Here is a 19812-nt window from a genome sequence, read left to right on the forward strand (position 1 = left end):
GGCATCAACGAAATGCACATTTCAAATTTTTTTAAAAAGTCACCAAACTCTTCCACGTTACTATGATGGTTCATTTCTCATATGATTCTTGAAGGAATTAAGCTGAAATAAACAACAACAAGAAGACACAAAACGTGTTAACAATTTTACCTTCAGTTTACACAGAAGTAGTAGGACATGACTTAAGTGATCCAATGATCAGTGGAGTATGCCACTGTGATGAAAAAGAACACTTCTGGTAAGTATAAAGTGAATTAACATGCCAATTTTCAGATCATGTTTCCCAAAATTATTAATTAAGGATTTGGTGGTTATACTGCATCAAAGGATGATCCAAGATGAGACTGTATCATAATTACTCGGAGATCTAAAATCACCAAATTCTAGCTCTGACTGAAGAGACGTAATTAAAAACAACACACTTTGTATGCAGATGCCACACCTTTCACTGACGCCACAGGTTATGTCAAACTGTATTTTTGCCGTCCCTAGATGCCAACTCATTTGCATATTGACATGATTTGATTTGTCCAGGTCTGTCATGCATGAAAAAATACAACAAACTCAACTATTTTCTCTGTAAGAAAAACCATATATGGTAGGTCCTGTTCATGCATAAATAAATGTCAAAAAAAATGAATTTTTCAGATGTTACTTCACACTGAAATCAATCTTTCCAAGGTAGATCCTTGTCTTCCCACAGGTATAGTTGTCCCTCTTTCAAGGGATGACAGAAGAATTTGAAGTGAGGCTACACTTTGTATTGCAGTAATCACAAATTCCGCAAATTACATCAAAAATTACCATCAAATGAGAAAAATATTTTTTTTTTAAGTGACAATTACCTTTCTGAATTGGGTACAGCTTTCTCTTTGCAAAAATATTATGCAAAAAAGTCTAAAATCATACAACCATGTTTGTTTTTCAGACTCAGTAGCTACATAGCACTACTGAAGTCTACATAGTCAATAATGAATGTACATCATCGATCATGAATGATTATAATGGTTCATAAATCAACATCTGTGTATAAACTTTGATGCTATGGATCGACCAAAAAAATTGCATTACTGTTTCACAAGACTAGTGTTTTTCATCACTTTAAAAACAGAATTCTATGGTCGAACAAAAAGAAAACCTACGATTATCATATGTGTACATGACTGACTGCTCAATATTCCCTGAAACCCATGGCAATTACTTTAATAATCAAATTCCAATTCATTGGCACTTCATTTCTCTTATCTTTCTGAGCTGATGAAGATGTCATAAAGAGGCATTCACATCTTTCATAATTATATTAAAGTTTTATAGCATGTCAGATCAGCACGTTTTACTTCACTGCTGCTTTCGTGAATGCAGTCTGCTGCATACTGCGCTCTGAATCCTTTATGAGATGCTAGTGTTCACCAGTCAGGTGCTGCTCCCCACCCTGCTTTTAATAAGACAACCAAACTCCCTCACAGCCCCTGCATTTCCCTATCAGAATTTCCCATGGTCCAGCTGTCTGTGAGTCAAGAGGGCAACAAAGTTTGAGACCCCTCGACGACAGGTGAAGCAGATCTATTGAGAATGTATAAACTCTAAAAGAATCATAAATTTGCTTGCCAAGAGGTATTTCTTTGGACAGGGACCCCTTCCTTGAAACAATCCTCGGGGTATTGGGCCCGTGATTTGCATGATTAATAAGTACCACGTATGCAGTTGTAAGTGCCTGTGACTGGCCAATCACAGCACTCCTCAGGGCTGCCTTCAGATAGCAGTGCCTATATGACTTGCATGTCTGCGTTTATGAGCAATGAAAGTACCACAAACATTTTTCCATTCAGAGTTTAAGTGACAATCAAAGGATGTGGCAGTAGATTCAATTTCAAGTGGTAGTCTAGACAAACAGAGCTGATGGTGGTCAGTCATTTGCTCTGCCAAACAAACCAAGATAGTGTTACTTGTATCACAACTACTGACTACATGTTCTCTACGATTTTGATACTGTTGACAAAACACTGCATATGGAAACAAATGTTTTCACCAGGAGTTTAGTAAGGGAGATACTAACCTGGCCAAGCTATGCGGATTGGATGATGATAGGAATCCAATTTACATGTCGTTTGTCTCTAATCAAAGACTTTGACAAGATCTAAATATCATGATACATGTTGAAATGATGTGCTGCTGGCTATACAAGACCAAAATCTGACTATAATGACATACAGCATCTGAAATGTATTCTATTTCTAGAAGGAAAGAGGAAATGTTAAAATGAAAGGATAACATATGGAACACATAAATAAGCTGGGGTACAGTTTCAGTGATACTCAGTATTAAAGTTGTTGAGAATGACCAATGTCATCAAAAGGTCAACCTTTCATAGACAAGAGGTCTGGGTCAATATTTTATGGCACGAGCAATGGATGAAAAGTCACTCATCTTTTGTCCAAAAAAAATTTACTCTGAGAATGGATGACATGCTAAAAAAGAGCTTTGCTACAAAACACATTCAATTCAAACCAATTTTTGATGCTAACATCATTTAAATTTAAAGATGCTCATTTAATCTTGAAAAATTTATCCATGCCAGATCCTATGTACAAAATATATCATTTTTTGCACTATTAACATAATAAATGTATGCAACTTTCGAAACGCTGTCTTATAATTTTATTATTCCTATTTTAGACAGTAGATCTTTGAATAATGGTTGATTGCTGCTTTTGAACAGGAAGGAAACCAAGCCTTTCATACAAATAATATTTAATATATAAATGGTGCTTCCCAGATTAGATAGCTACAGAAATTACAACCTAGTTCAAGATGCAATGACCCCTGGGAAGATATTTCAGCAATCTCAAAAATTTTTCTCTATTAACTTATTGCTAACGGCTTTCTATGGCTTGAATTCCTGAATTCTGTTGATTACATTTTGTGGGAAATATTGAATGTTGGATAGTACAAGTAATGATGAAAAGTTCTAGCAACATTGTAGAGTGGTCAAATAATTCAAAATGTTCTATTTACATGTAGTTATGGGATTGATGAACACGAACAGAGATACCACAACTCTGAAAAGTTGCTCTGTGCATGTAGATTCAACACTCAAGCCATCATGAGTTAGTCAGTTGCGATGTTAACCCTTTATCAATGCAGTAATTTAAGGAATATTGTACATAGCTACTTTCATATTAATCTGAACATATATCAATACTGAACTTGTCATTTTTGGGGGTTTTTGTACACCAGATCAATAACCATTTATGTATGGTAGCTCTCCCACAACACATCTTCTTTTACTCTCTCTCTCTCTCTCTCTCTCTCTCTCTCTCTCTCTCTCTCTCTCTCTCTCTCTCTCTCTCAAAACACAATCAGTAAAACAATACATACCTCCTATGAAAGCTTCAAGACAAGATCTAGACAACACTGGCACTAGCATGTATAATTAATTTATCAGTATTTTGTGCACACAACAAAAGCGTTCCTCAAAAACTACAGAAAGTCTCTCAGTGAAGACGATTACAAGAGGAAAGACTAACTTAAGATTAATGTGTCATTGAAGTTATCATTTAACCTTGTTCAGTAGCAAAAGTGGCTTTCTTTATCTGATTATATCACACATCAAAGCACTACTAGAATCTTCAAATCCTTCAAAAGATCACGTCAAACTGCCAGATAATCCACTGCATGTAAACATGAAGAATCTTGCCTTTAGCCAGCAAATGCAAAGTAGTAAAGTCACAAAGAAACAGTGAAACCTGCAGCCTTGGGGTAACTGCTTATACAGTGAATGCAAGCGACAGGCAAAACCTAGAACAGAGTTATTTGGCCTAATGAAAACTATCGTAATTAGGGGATCGACCCTTATTAGCATATCTGCTTGTTCCATGAGATGGGTGATCTTTATATGTCAAATGGGGGCTCCTTGTGACAAAGCATCATTTTGAAGCTTGGATGGTTTTGATACACATCACAAAGGGTGTGTGCATAACAAAGCTATGCGTAACACACAGCAAAGGCTGCTGTACGCATTAGAAAGGTGAGAATCGGGAAACAAAATGGCCGCGATACACTTTATTACATGCCTCGTATATCGAACATCGCGTACTCCAAAGGATTCAATGGTAACTCGCGGGCCACATAGTCATCACTTGACTGAAAGTAAGCTGGAACTATTTTCAACTTGACAACCTTTGGATGTAAAAATGTCGAAATTACATGTTTTGGTTAGGAAATCCGGTTTTTGCAAAAGAAATTGATAAACCATATAACAGTGGTTTAAATACATCAATGCGCCATTCGATGATGAAAAATTTTTTTTTTTTAATGGATTTTCATCTAAGATGGAAATAAAGTATGATTATCATTTTCCAATGAACCTAAATATTTGGAGTGAAAACTATGTAAGAGAGGCATGTAATAAAAACATTATAGCCCCAACAAGGCACTATGTATCCTCGAGGAAGGAGACAATTTGCCCTCCTTATGTCAGGCAAATGGTCACCTACATGCACCCTCTGGCAGACAGTCTCATGTTTTGGCTATAATATATAGTATCGCCCATTTCTGAGACAGATAGCAGGGTATGAATTCAGAGATGCATTGGAAGCCATTAATGCTGGTTTATTAAATAAACTGTGCCCTTTGGGAGGGAAATCTGTCTCCAGTTGTGCAATAGTGTATATCATGGCCATTTTGTTTCCAAACTTCCTAACTTTCTAATATATACAGCGGCCTTCGCTGTGTATCAAACCACAAGTGACTGTGGCTATAATGTAATAGCTAATCGTATGAGTGTTCAGGGACCCTCTAAATGCCAACGTGAAAGCAGTATAACACATGTTACTGGTATACTTGAACATTGAAAGTGTGAAATATGAAAACTATTTGGAATATTGACTCAAGAGAAAGCCATGCCTCATTCATACTGACTAAACACAAACTTTAAGAACCTTTCTTTCTTTTTCTGTTTCTTCGTGGCATTACATAAGTTTTGGTCGCAGGAAAAATGTGCTTAAACACGAACAGGCAGCTTGGCATTGAACCACAGCCACTTCACTGGATTTGTTAGCTCTGAGCTATTACAATAAGTGAACAGGCAAAACACACAATCATTCGTAAAAATTATTTGACCACGTAAAAGATTGGTTTCAATTGTTTTTCCCCGGTAAAGAAGATTGTTTTGTGTCTATTAATTCTTTTATGAATCAGTGATTAACTTCCTGTCAGAACAAAAAATAATACATTAGCGTTGTGCATGAGAAACATTATCACAGCGGTGTCTGAGTGCCATCTTTAAACCTCAAACAAATATATGTTAACTATGGCTTGTAGTCATTTTAATTAACTCTGGAACACACTTCCTGTCTGCACAAACTTTCGTGTTCAAAATGTTCAAGAAATGTTTGATGACAAGAAAAACGATGTGGGTCTACAAATAATTCTTTTATGTTGTACGCTAGCAAAAAAAATCAGAGACACTATCATAATGGAAAGCATGACTGAGAAGTAAATGTTCAAATATTTGACCAATTTGACCAATAAATTAATGTAAAATAATGAGGCAGGTACATGTATATATACTTGTGACATATTACAGATAACCACATCTGACTGCATCGCATCTTGATTATGCTTTGAGTAGTTTTTTGATTATCTGAAATGTCTCTAAAAAGCTCTTCAATGGGTTTTGTGATTAATTATATACGGAAATAAATGTTTACATTCTTTACAAACTAGTGACAACACAAAGCTGATTTATAATAGGTAAAATGATTGGACGATACATGAACCCTGCACTCTCTGCAGTCTGACACAACATCTGCACTGATGTTGCCATGGCAAATTTCCTCAACAATCTCATTTCGTTCACAATCCCTGCATTTCTTTTCTGAAAATCCCCCTTTGACTGGACTGAAATATTATACTTCATCTTTTGAATAATGTCGTTTGGAACAGAGGAGAAACTTGCCTTGATCAAAGTCTATTGCTTTGTATATACTGTCGTGTATGCGCTGTTTCACTCATGATCACTAATAATGGCACATTCAACAAAGCTTAACAACCATCAAACCAGACATCAAAAGACCCATTGTGCCTTGCTAGTTACCAGTTTTAAATTTGACAATTGTAAACCACTCATTGTTGCTATTCTTTCTTCTTTCACACACTCTGAACACACCCAAAAACTGAACTTTGAAAAAGTCACTCACCTAACTGTGACTGTTTGGTGTATAGCTTCCAGACTAAACTGCTTGAAATATTTGCTTGTTGTCGACTACATATACACATGTATCACACGCACACATGCATAAAATAGCAATCCTCAAAGCACTGCGATTCACTCCTATGTAAAAACTTCCTTGGGTGATGGCTAATAAATTTACCAGCAACTCTACAAAAGCAAAGGATTGAAGAAAAACAAAACCCATGTTGGACACTCAGAACTGTCACAGAACAACACTCTCAATACCGGCCCCACTGTGAACTTTAACTCTTTGACTGCTGTAATTTTTCCTGCCCAAATTTTCGTACTACATTTCACCAATTTTTACGAATTTTTTTGTGATTTATTTTGATAATTTTGGACCAAAGGCACATCACATTTCATCGGCTACAACTTGTTATCAAAATTTTTCAAGCCAAAAAAATGACTGGAGTATATTTTATACAAAAACTTACTTTGGTACTCAAAGGATTAACTGCCTTACATTAGATTGTTGAATTTATGATTCAAACATTCATACCAAGATCAAAAAAAATTCTAAATTAACCACTTTCCATTATAGTTTGACCTCAGCTTTGTGGCTGCTAAGCATTTGAGAATGTTAAGCGTCAATATCAGATCAGCGAGAATCAGCATTTTTCACCTTCTTCAGAAAGTTGATGGATTATAGCTAACAGAACATTCTGATTATCAATACACATTGTTTATTCATATGCTTCGATATAGGGTATTGAATCTGGGATTTCAGCTGAAAGTGCTTCAATATATGTACTGTAAGCAAACATCAATGGTACAATAATTGTTTTTATTTGATTTGTGGAACTTTCTCACAAGATATACATTTATGCATATGTAAACTCCATCTGTCTATTAAATATTTATACTGCTACGTTTGTAAGGAAATTATATGTCAGACAAGAGGAAATCAATGAAAGGTTACAGGAATCATCATTCTCTTGCATTCCCACGCACTGCATATTTCATCAACCAAATCTTGCCATGAGTTCCAGATGGCAAACTTCAAAATACAGAGAGGTGAAATAATTGGCACTTTAGTGCCAACACGCTCACAAATTTCTGATGCATTTGGACAAACAGTTTATGAATTGGCAAGGTCTGCAGTTGTGAATATGACTCTGCTCAATGGAACAGTACTTCACCAGTGGATAAAACAACAACTACAGAAGAGCTCAAAAGTGACAGCAAGTAACAGTCACTGGAAACCTCAGCCCTTCAAGAAATAAACTCGTCACACTTGCATCACTTCCTATAGCAGAAGCCACTACAGCCAACGACATTAACTTCGTCATTACATAATATATTATTAAGTACATGTATAATTATAGAGGAACCATTTCATGAGGCAATTGGGAAAGTAATACTGAATGGTATACACTGAAAATTTCATCATAATTTCACAAATGCTTAAATTCTGCACACTAGTAAAAAATGTTAATATTTGGACAATGCATTTTCAATACCCGACTAAAGAGGGAATTTGAGAGGCAAATGTCAAAATGAAACTTTTAGTCACCAATTCTAATCTACAGTGCATCTGAACAGTGGTCATGAATATGTATTAAAACAAACCATTACTCATACAATAGTTTACATACACCATTTTACACTATTTGCCCTGCTTGCATTTATAGCAAATTTCAGAGTTTGAAAAATACCAAATATGCAAATATCATCTGTAATTGTAAATATGGAAATTACATTAATTATCTATAATAAATAACTGTTCTACTAATAATTCTACAGAATACTGATACGACATAAGAGGCCTGGCATAAGGTTGAACAGCGGACTGATTCAAACACTGTATGTACATAATATCCACAGCTCATAGCACAGTAGCTGTCAAAATAACATAGAGCCATTTGTGCATGCAGATAACCCGGGAGGTCAAGTAGACCAAATACACAGACACTTCAAATGATCAGCTGAATCAATTGTTTATATTTGATAAGGTGCAATAAAAGCAAACTAGGCAGAACGTGCCACTACCTTGAACAAGTGTGCCGTACTTCAATGACAGTCTTGGCACTACACAACCTACGGGCCCCTTTTCTGCTCTCTACCAACACCATAGGGAATTGACAAACATAATACACAGTAATTCAACGACACACATAGTAGAGGGAATTTTATTTTGTCAGATTAGTTCAACAATTAATTTGAATTATTCACAGAATAATACCACACTATCTACACTGACAGTAGACTAAGCTAGTGTCAAGCATTAACCCTATATTAGACATTTCCCAGCAACCAAATACAACCATTATCAATGTACTTTACTATCTGTGATAGGCAAACTCACAGCTTGTGAAAATGTGTGGGTTTTTCAGTGGTAATAATATTTTCTAGCCATGTTATTATGGGTTTTGCGGAACAGTATCTTTCAACAAGCAACTTACTTTGAAGTCCATAAACACAAGTACTCACATCAATTTTCTATTAATTGTTTCGTACTAGTTTACCAATATCATATTACCGACATTTCCGATGGGACACAACAAAGGCATTTAGCATGTGATAGTCTTTAATTGATTGTCAAACCTTTAGTTGTTTATTTTTATTGAAACTTTTTGCAGAAGCCTGCAGCAAACCCTTCGTCATCCTCATGTACAAGGCTACGTCAGTGCAAACAAATTACATGAGTTTTGATACTAACTGATATTCAAATTAATGATTGGCTTAGAGCTTCATGTCTTGGAACTTAGCAATATAATATCATGATTAAACGAAAAAAACATACTTTGCAAAATGCAGAGACACTGCCGCAGGCAAAAAAACAACACACACACATGAATAGGACAGTCAAGTGAACGAAGTGGACTACTGGTAGATGGCATTCAAATATTTTTGCATTATGATTTATGACACCTTGACATCAGGATCAGAGTATGCGACTACAGTTTGGAAAAAATCATCAGCCAGATTGCCGGAAATAAAAATTACAAAAATTATACATCGATGATATACTTTAATGCCGTGGACGGTAATACTAATATTGATTTCTAATGCAAACAATAATGTACAGATACTGCCATGTCTGTGTACATGACTGGTGTACGGTAAAGGGGAAATGTATTATGCATGAATGAAGAGGCCAGAGGTGACATTTTACATTCAAAAACGTGAGACGTTTTCATCTCACAAAATTCAAACCATCAGTAAAATTATAGAGCTAGTAGTAATTTTAAATCGTACGGGTCAAGTACATCTTGTCCTTCAAAGTGGTGACCTGATCTGGCAAATTTCCCAAGTATTCCCCATCAAGTATTATTTCATGATCTAACGACACCTCATGCTAAAGTGATGATAACCATGCCTTATTCAATATTTCCTCAATAGATATCTGATGAATAATAATTCATTTGAAATGGCCAAACGGTTGTATCCTTTGCATATTAAGAGAAAAAACATAACTGTAAAGTAAATCGCTGGGATTTCTTTCACATTTTCTACATGAAGGAAATGGGGACAGGCTGACACTTTCTATTCACTTCCTGGAATGCTGCTACATTTGACAGTCTGAAGTTTACTGTATTGCACACTGCATGAAAATACCATGTCAACTGTCAGGCTCATCTCCACATATTAATTATTATTTTTAGACCGAAAGGTGAACTTTGGAAATTACATCACCGACCTTTTCACTACAAACTGAACTGCACAAGTTTCAAAAAGTTCTCTTTTTATACTTAAAGTGTAAACTTGCCACCTTAACACCCACAGGTAGAAAAATTATCTTATCTGCTGATGCCTGGGGCAGTGCAAGAGAATTAACATACAACTTCTGTAGATGATCACGCCTAAAACATGTGCAAGCTGATGAACATTGAACAGAGTAAAATGTGTCTGCTTTCTGAGTCATTCAGAAGAACTCTTTAGGCTCCCTCAGTTTCACCTCAGGTAAAATGAGATGATGTCGTGCATGCTAAGAGGTCATAGTTCACTGAGAAAGGTCATACAGTACAGTAGTTCACTAGCCGGGAAAGAAAGATCTATACTACATCATGTTACAAATTCAAGTAAGGCAATCTACGGGCAGACTGCATCTATTATAAAGTGCTTGTGTAAGGCCTGCTCAGATATCTGAAAACGAGATGTCTTGTTTCAGGAACAACAGCTGGGCTGATAACTTGATATTTTCACATTTTTTGAGTCCTATTGATTCTAAAGCCTAATTTTTATGTCTACACACTGTTATACAGCAATTGCAAATTACCCTCAATTTACCCATATTTGAAAATTCAAAATGACTGCAACTTCTGTGATAATTCTATGGAAAAACTTTAAATTTTCTATTCAGATCAAGCTAAAATGGTGAAAATTTTATTTACACCAAAAGCTACAAAATGAACCAAAACAAGTTATCGATCAGAAAGATATTGTGTTTGAGTCTAAACATCTGTCCCCGAAGCGCATTTTCCCTTCATAAGAGCTCTGAGGTCCTAAACAAAGCGTGTTGAAATGATTCACAGCTTTACTAAGTGATGCTTTTCTTCAAAGAAAGTTGGCAGATGCACCCTTCTTTGCACATTGCATAAACATGGTTGGGCATTGACAATTTGAAAAGTTTAGGTTTCATGTTAGCCAATAACAATTGACTGAATTTGAAATTCCAGGCATTTACAAAATGTTGGAAACAAGTAATTCTGTAGTTCTCAAGAAACCGATGAGAAGCGAAATTGCCATGGTAACTATCAACAAAATCAACTGAAAGAGGCATGCCCTACTCAGAGAATCTCATCCACAGAATTTCAAACAAACAGAAATGGGAGTAATTACAATATTTGGATTTGGCAGGAAATACCTCTTTGCATTCCAGCTTAACCCTTAAAACGATATGACATAACGAAATAAGTAAGTTAGGTCTGTGATGGGGGAGCCATTTGATCGATGGAAAGCTGCTAAAAAACCTATTACATTGTAGAACTGCCATCTCCCACACATTGCTAATCTCATCTTGGTAGTCATTACTCCCCCTAATTAAACACCTGGAATCACCCCATGTCAGTTGTGTTTTATGAGCACACTGATCGCACTGACAGTTGAAAACCCCTGTCATCAGAGGGTGTCATCAAGGGGACACATTGGATGATAACATTACTCTGGTGAGGTTCATCTACCAGTACTGCCCTGCCATCGCAATTCAATTGAACAACATCTCTACACCAAAAGAGAGATATTGCTCGATATTGTCCAACAAATTTGTTTTGACATGTCTTACATTAATGAAAAAGTAGTTTTTCATAGAATATCACCAACAATCATTGTTTAATCAGCTTAATCCTCACTTTCACCGTAAGTGAATGCCGGAACAAACATTTTTACAACCTTGAACATGAATTAGCAGAGTCTATAGAAACATAATCATCAACATCATCATTGGAAAATTTTCATTTCATTGGATTATCTGCTTGAACATAACATTTTTACCAAGAGATTATTATTATATTTGTAAGTACCATTAAACTTGCAACTTTTTCAATGGTGACCTTTTATCACTTGTAATTTATAGAGCCTGCCTCTGCTTTTAAAACCTGAAAAACAAATGGGTGTCAGTTGCAATGAATAGTTTGCAAGCTGACCAGAAGTTTGTATGACAGGCCTAAAGCAGCTGTTCTGCAAGATGGCATGTGCATGCCATATGAAACCACATTTCATCAAACGTTTGAGTTTTTTTTTTTAGTTGAGAACTTCTGATCAGCTGGGGGAGCTAGTAAGATGGCAGACATACCAGGTTTCATCATTGTGGAATTCCACCTCTCCGATGGCATCCTCATAGTCATCTCCACCTCCTTTTGCAGTGCCCTCTATGGTGCGGTATGGCACACGTACTGTACCTCTGGCTCCAGATGACCTGATCAACTTCACCTCTACCATCCCAGCAGTCTCCGGAACCTTCACCAGTTTTTCGTCAAAGTGGAAAATACCAGCATGGTCATCATCCAGTATGATGATGGAGGCAAAAGCAGGATCAACGAGTCTAGCCTGGGGGGCAAGATGGTTGCTTTCAAACATTCCATCGGGGCCTCCAACGCGGATGTTGCTGAGACGTACGTAGAAGTGCTCATCCTCTTCAAAGATGTCGTCATCAATGATGGTCAACTGGAATTGTTTGTGTGTCTCACCCGGCTTGAATACGATGGTACCTTCTGCAAAATGGTAATCTGAGCCGGCATTTGCTGTGCCATCCTCAGTGTGATAATCGACATAGATGGTGCTATTGAGATCACCACTTTGCCGGGTCACCGTGACATTGAAGGTGCCTACATTTTCCATCACTGTATACTCTGCAGGATCAAAGTAAATTCTAGCATAGTTGTTTTCTGTGGGGACTTCTATCTTCACCTCAGCAACGCTGGCCCTCTTTTTGTCGAGTGTTTTCTTCAAGATGTTGCCTGCACCGACCATTTTTCTTGTTGCTTGGATGCGATAGAATGCGCGACTTTTTGTCTGGTGGTTGAGCGCTTCGTAATTTGCCATTTGTTCGAGAGTCTCCATATCAGCGTCAGGATGTTTGCGTTTCAGATCACGAAGGATGCGGATCGCATCTCGCCTACTTTCATCTAGATCTTTTATGTCATCAAAGTCCAGGTCATCATCATCATAGCCTCTGAAGTCCATGTCATCCAAATCATGGTTAACAGGGTAATGATTGCTTTTGGGATCACCTGGGAGAGCTTCCATATTTATATCACTTTGCTTTCCCTTATCACGTCGCACGATGCTCTTAGCTTTGTATTTTTTGCGTAGAAATTTCATCAAGAAGATTTTCGTGTCCACTAAATACGCAAACACAACCAAAATTGGAAAGAAAATGAAAGTAAGAAGGGCTTCCCAAACTTTAATAATACGGGGGTAAACACTGCAAGAATCAAATAGAGCCAGATATATGCTAGTACGCTGCATGTAGCAGTCACAAAAAACACGCGGAGATGTTTCAGTCTGCGAATTTCACCATCTGGAATAACATACACGCAAATTCCAATGATGACAAAGAGGTTGAACGCCGCACTGCCGACAATTGTGGAAGGTCCTAACTCTCCTGCCTCAAATTTATTGCCAATAATTTCGATTAAAGAGAGCAGAATTTCGGGTGCTGACGAACCCAAGGCCATAAGTGTGAGATTTGACACGGTCTCATTCCAAATGCGCACACTGACCACAACTTTGTCACCATTGGGTCGTCTCACGGTTACTTCTTTCTCTTTCGAAGTGATGACCTCTATCGCAGCCATGAATCTGTCCGCAACAATCGATACTCCGAGAAAGAGGTAGCACAAGGCTGCGAAATATACAGTGGCCCTCGCCGCCACATCACCTGTACTGACAGGTTCTGGCTTCCAAATTGGCAGGAACACACCTTTCGTACACTTGGAAGCATTACGCGTGCAAACCTTTTCCACTGCGACATCGCTAGCGACGGTGACGTTATCGTAAGGTATGGTTTGACCAAGGGATGGCTGTGCATTCATGGAAACTAGCCATAGCAGGAGAAAAGGGCCGAACAGGCTCTTGGTGAAAACTAAACCATTTGACATTATCCTATTGATGAAAGCGAATTTCAATGTGAACTTCATTGTGGTGTTCAGAATAGACTTTGTTCTGAATGAGTCGTGTTGTGTAGATTATTTCCACTTGCAAAATAATATAATTCTTCCAAGTCTTGATGAAGAACCAGAGCTATCTCTAAAGACCCACTTCTGAAATCAGAAAAAAATATATAATAGGTCAATTAAAGGTGGTGCTGACAGTAACAACTGAATGGATGACAATATCTACATGTATCCCAACATCCACTGCTCAGCACATGCTTTGCAGTAAGCCTTGTTAGTGAGGCAAGATGGTAGGCTATACCTCGTAAATAAATAACAAATAACGATTACTAGTGATATCCCACAGTAGATAGCCATACAGGACTACACTAAGATCATCTGTTCGGCTATTAATATAATATATACACCGTAAACGTACAATACAATACTTGCGATAACGAGCAATGTCCACGCCCCTGGCCGTAAACATTGCAATATTGATCAGTTGACGGCTGATTTGTATCAAAAAAGAAGACAGTTAAATAAAACTTACGACACGAGTAGCAATGTTTTACAAGTAATTTACCTTCGCCGAAAGAGGTATGAGGACGATCAACAGTAAAATTAAACGCGTAAAACTCAAATACCAATTATTATGCAAATATGGCGGTGGGTGTGAAATCGAAAACAACATGCACCGCCGCGCGGCACGGTAGCATTCATCATTGAACTACGTTCATGATTGTCATTCACGTCGTCTGAACAAATGAAAATACAAAATAAACGAAATGAAATGGCACAGTGTACCTGATTACCGTACCCGACCGCCGCTGTAGAAACCCTCTCTGATCCTCTATTTACGCGATTATTTCCATTCTATACGCAGGGAATTGTGGCGAGCGGAGCTTGGGCCGTATATTGACTAACTGTGTGTCGTCTCCCAGAGCATGTAGAGCTGTGCCTTCAACGATTCGAAGCGATGTAAGGATGATCACGACAATCTTGAACGCTGATCGCGGGGGTACGCACTTGCTCTCATACTTTCTGGACGGTTCACTATTTGACAATCGACTCGAGTCGATACACTGGAACAAACACACGTCGAGGCAGTAATCGTCACAAAAAATAATACAGCCGATGAGCTAGGGTATCTTGTGCCGCTGGTGTAGTTACTCCGCACAGGCAGAAAGCTACGATCAGACGAACACTACACTTCCAGCAGTGCACAGTCAGCTCAACCCCTGACAACTTCGCGGTGCACTCTGGGTAGAAAGGTGTCACACGCTGTGCGTCCAATTTTATTCCTTTCAATTTATGCAGGAATTGTTTGACGTCACGGAATATATTAATGAAATAACTTACTTTCGAAAGTTAATCGCTGTGTTAACCGAATGAAATTCAAGACTCAATACGGCTTTTTTACGAATAAAACGAAAAGCAGCAATGTTAAATAGATGTTTGCATTCGTAAAGGATCTTCATCAGTCAATGCCCCTAGAGCAATTCTTCGCATCTCAGATCGGAGCGTGCAAGCGACAGTCGAGTTGCTGATGTAGATCGTTATTACTGAAATTTATATAATGTTATCTTGTAAGCTTATCACTCAAAGTGTTTCTTGAACGATATGCTGAAAGTAAAACATCGCGATGTTCAGTTACGGCACGGTTAGTATGACCGTGGTTTATAGGGCGGGCGCGAGCAGTCTGCGGCGAATTCCGCTGGGAAAGTGTCCGTACTACACACTGTGGCCGAAGTGTGGCGCTCTTCACTGTGTACGATAGCCTTCGAGATTCTTCACTGAATGAATTTTAACTTTAGAAAAAAATACCAACTAAGGCCAAATTCATGCAGTTAAAGAATCTTTCCTCTTCTGTTCGACACAATTTAACTGTCTATAAAAGCGATGTGTTAGGGATTTCTCTATGTATGAGGCGACGGATTTCAATGTTGTGACATTGATGCCTTTGCATGTGCAGAACAACCTCAAGATAAAGCTTCACAAAGAAAGTATTCTTTGAGAAAGACATCTCCCATGGGTTAGCAGAAATTCTAAGTAATGCTATCGCAAAACAAAAAATGTGCGGACTGCGATTCAATTATCAGCGATAATATTGAGAAATACGCGTATAAAGGCTTTCTTGACAAACTGATTACTTGGCATTTCGACATGAACAATTTGGGAATGTATCATGAAAATGAATTTTCACAAACAGAACAAAAATAACGAAACATGTACCACAGCTGGAGTGTTAATCATGTGTTTACTTTTCAGTAAACGTGAGAATATCTCTAATGTTACATACACATTGCAACAATTAATTCACTTAGAGCAAGAAATCAAGAGTGTCTTGTTGTTTGTTTTCCTTGTTTGAGGGCGTACGCTATTTTTCCCGATAAAGACTCTACATTGTGTAGCTAAAGTCAATTGCGCATATTCAAATAAACTACACGGATAACAGCAAAACATAATGGCTTTGTAGCTTAAATAAAACTGCGTCTCTGCATGTTTTACCAGTCAAACCCCGATTCCCTGTAAGCACACAAACACTGGGTTTGTTTACTATCATGATAGTGACGAAAGTAAAAGACTTAAACTTTTGCTCAAACTTTCCCGAATGAAACTTTCAATCATTCTCTTACCAAATCAACAATAAAAATCGGGAGTCACCGTGCATGTTTGGAACTAGTGAAACTAATTGCCCTACATTTTGCGATATTCAAATTCAAAATGGCCGCCATTCCTGACTTAACTCTATGGGGAAAATTAAAGTTTGGATTTTCGAAAAACTAAAACGGTAAAAGTTCTTCTTTCTCCAAGAGTTTTAAAATGAGCCGCCACAAGTGGTAATTCAGAAAAGAATTGTAGAAATTTGAGTCTATCTGTCCCCGAGGCGTGTTATATAAAAACTTGTGAAAATCTTGTTATTCCCTGCTTAAGATAGTATGCGCCTAAGAAGTGAAAGACTTGAACTTTTGTTCAAATGTTCCATAATGAAACTTTCAACCATCTCTTGCCCTTAATCAAGTACAAAAATCAGTGGTCACCGTGCAAAATTTGGTAATAGAAAACAAATTACATAACATTACCCGATATTTGAAATTCAAAGAGGCCACCATCCCTGTGTTAACTCTATGGGGAAAATAAAATTTTCAGATTTTCAAAGACGATGAATTTTTTTCCCACTCCAAGAGCTTCAGAATAAGCCCTACCAGCGGTAGACCAGAAAAATATTGGAAAATTTTGAGAGTCCGAATATCTTTTCCCGAGGTGCATTTTAATTGATCACGTGACATTGGTATGCCTTCCGTGCATACCGCTCGATAGAAAAGATCTACTTTGGTAGAAGTGCATTACGTCATCACTGTGGTGACATGCAGCTACTCGAAATGATGTCACCTGGTGACGTAACAATTGTGTACATGTCCTTGATAGAATCATAAACCCTGGAGCTTTAGCTCAAAGGTGTGTGTCAGGGTTCACTGAGATTTAAATGAAAATTGGAAGTGAATTTCGCAGTGTTTTGAACACTGCTCGTTGTCTTTTGATGAGCAATGAATGCGATGGGAAGAGGGATTGAGATATACCTTGTTGCAAAGACCATGGACAAAAGGTCTCCAGAAAAATTCTCGTTAATAGTTAGATTGTTATAAACAAAAGCTATTAATCAACATACTTATACATCTACAGTAAGATGAACACGATAAGAAATGTGTAAAGTCTGTTGGTGAATAGTTTTCATCGCATTTAATCTGGAAAATGTTTGACTAAAACGGGCACACCCCTTCAGACCACATACCTCACACACAAAAACCAGGGTCCCTACGTACCATTGAAAAACCATACCTTAACAATCGATTTTCTCAACATAAGTCAAAGCCTCCACGTCTTTGAAAAGTCACGTTTGTGACGCACAAAGTGACAAGAATCCGGCCACTCACCTTTTTAGAACACCTGTTTTTTTAAACCCGATCCCTGGGAAAACGATTACCGACTTGCTTCGTACACGGTCAATTCACACAAGGGTGATCGTGCCCAGTACAGTGATTGAGATAGGCTGTCTCGATTTGCATGTAGATTTCCTTTGTTGGATTATCACCTATCCAACAATGTGCTCTACAAAGCGTCTATTTACTGTCTTTCGTTCTTTTGGGTTTTACAAAGTAAATTTTGAAAGTTCTTAGAAGTCTCATATTTAGATCACAGATACTGCAGATACTTGTATCGAGTCATTTACTTTGAAGCCGCAGGTAACAGAATAATCCACTACTCGTGACACCAAACGCAAGGCTAAAGTAAGTTAATCCAAAATGGGGGGTGTGACTTGAGTTTTGTTAAGATGTGCGCTAATATGCAAAGATTTACATATTAATAATTAATATATATTAATTGCATTTAATTAGCGTACACGCCACTGCATGCAGCAAACATATTATATCTTGTGGATACGTGTGTCGAGGAGAGAAAATATCCTGGTAATAGTGAAAAGTAAAGTCTAATAGAAATGTTATTTCCAATGGAATTGACGAAAGCAGTCACTGAAAGTTCCATTAGCTGTATCTTCTGGCGATTTTTCTGTTAGTTTTGATTGAAATGATCACTGGCTCATGTTGAAGAGTCTGTCAAATAACAGAGAATCGCATATTATTGGGAAACATTACGTGCCCGACAACTAAATAACATGTGATTTTACAACGAAAATTTCAATTTTTGTCCGGACAGAAATACAAACTCTGTTGACACGCGGATTCCAACGTAGGCATTCTTCTGCACCTGCGCGAGCCATTTACAGCAATTTAAAAATAAATATTCATTACTTATGCCCGGTACTTACGTCGTAGTCCATTGTCCGAACACGTTGCGTAGCCAGATGTCTGGCAATCCACGACGCAATGTTGTTTTGATCCCGCAATAAAGGTGAACTTGTACATCTCGCGTGATCGCGGCGTCACCATTCGGCGTTCTCCCCAGCACGCTGAGCATGCCAGACGTCAACAAACGAGCTCGGAAGGGCAACACGTTTGGACAAAAATTAGCAGTTTTATGTGGCTATAACATCACTAATCATGTTTGTTTCTTCGTAAAACAACATTTTGCAACAAATATGAGCCTCCAACATGGAATTTTCCGGGGTAAAAATGGTCAAAAGTTACAAATAATGGCCCTTGAAGTGATTCACAGATACAAGTTGAGGAAAGTGATTCAGTTTGTCGCACCTTCCTGTTACACTTTTAAGTATGAAAAAATGTGAACGGTAAACTAAATTTCCATATTAACGAATACACAAAATTCGGTTTGGAGAATTTGGCCTTACGGTAAATCCGAATTTCCGAGTCCTGAAAAGCTCAGTCTCGCAGCTTTCGTTAATGATTACCGTGATTATGAACGTCGTCGTATTTTTCCCCTTCTCATAGCAGAGAACCAGGGGATCTGACAAGCAAATTCTCACAGAAAATACCACTGACATGACCTCAGATTGATCTGATTGCCCAGGTAACATGTTAAGTTCATTGGTGTCCAATAGCAACATATACATGTTTGCACTTTCTTGGCTGCTGTAGAATATGCGTCAATAAAATGATAAGATACTAGTTAGATACTATTTGTTCAAGGGTCAGCTTTTTATCGAGGCGTATACAAACTTTTCTAAGTGATTCGCTCCAATATAGAGTCAGTGAGCGATAGTGTTGGAGCAAAATGTCATATAGACATCTGGTGATCATGGTGATCGCTTGAGAGATGTAGTCTACAGCAACGTAGAGACATCACGTTGTCACAGAGCTCGGAAATAGGATAGGAAATTACAATTCGGATGACGATCTCGATATCAACTGTAACACAAACCAAACAGCCCTCGCCAAATATTCTAAAAGGAGCTGTGAAAATTGGAAGTTGAATAAGGTGCAGAATAAGACGAACAGTTTTGGATCTTTATAGCTAATAGTTTGCTTGCATTGCCAAAAGAGATATAGATTATTCTCTCTGCCGACAAAGTCACACGAGATTGCAGGGCAGGATGCTCTTCAGTATTTATAGCCGGGGTAG

The 19812-nt window shown here is 37.8% G+C and overlaps 1 pseudogene; it reads right to left on the reverse strand.

Annotated features, from left to right (window-relative positions):
* LOC139129941 (sodium/calcium exchanger 3-like) overlaps positions 1 to 15050 on the reverse strand; it is an 88000-nt pseudogene extending 72950 nt beyond the window's left edge.
* Between the last annotated feature and the right edge of the window lie 4762 nt (positions 15051 to 19812).

Source organism: Ptychodera flava, chromosome 3, assembly GCF_041260155.1.
Source record: "Ptychodera flava strain L36383 chromosome 3, AS_Pfla_20210202, whole genome shotgun sequence".
Taxonomy (NCBI): Eukaryota; Metazoa; Hemichordata; class Enteropneusta; family Ptychoderidae; genus Ptychodera; species Ptychodera flava.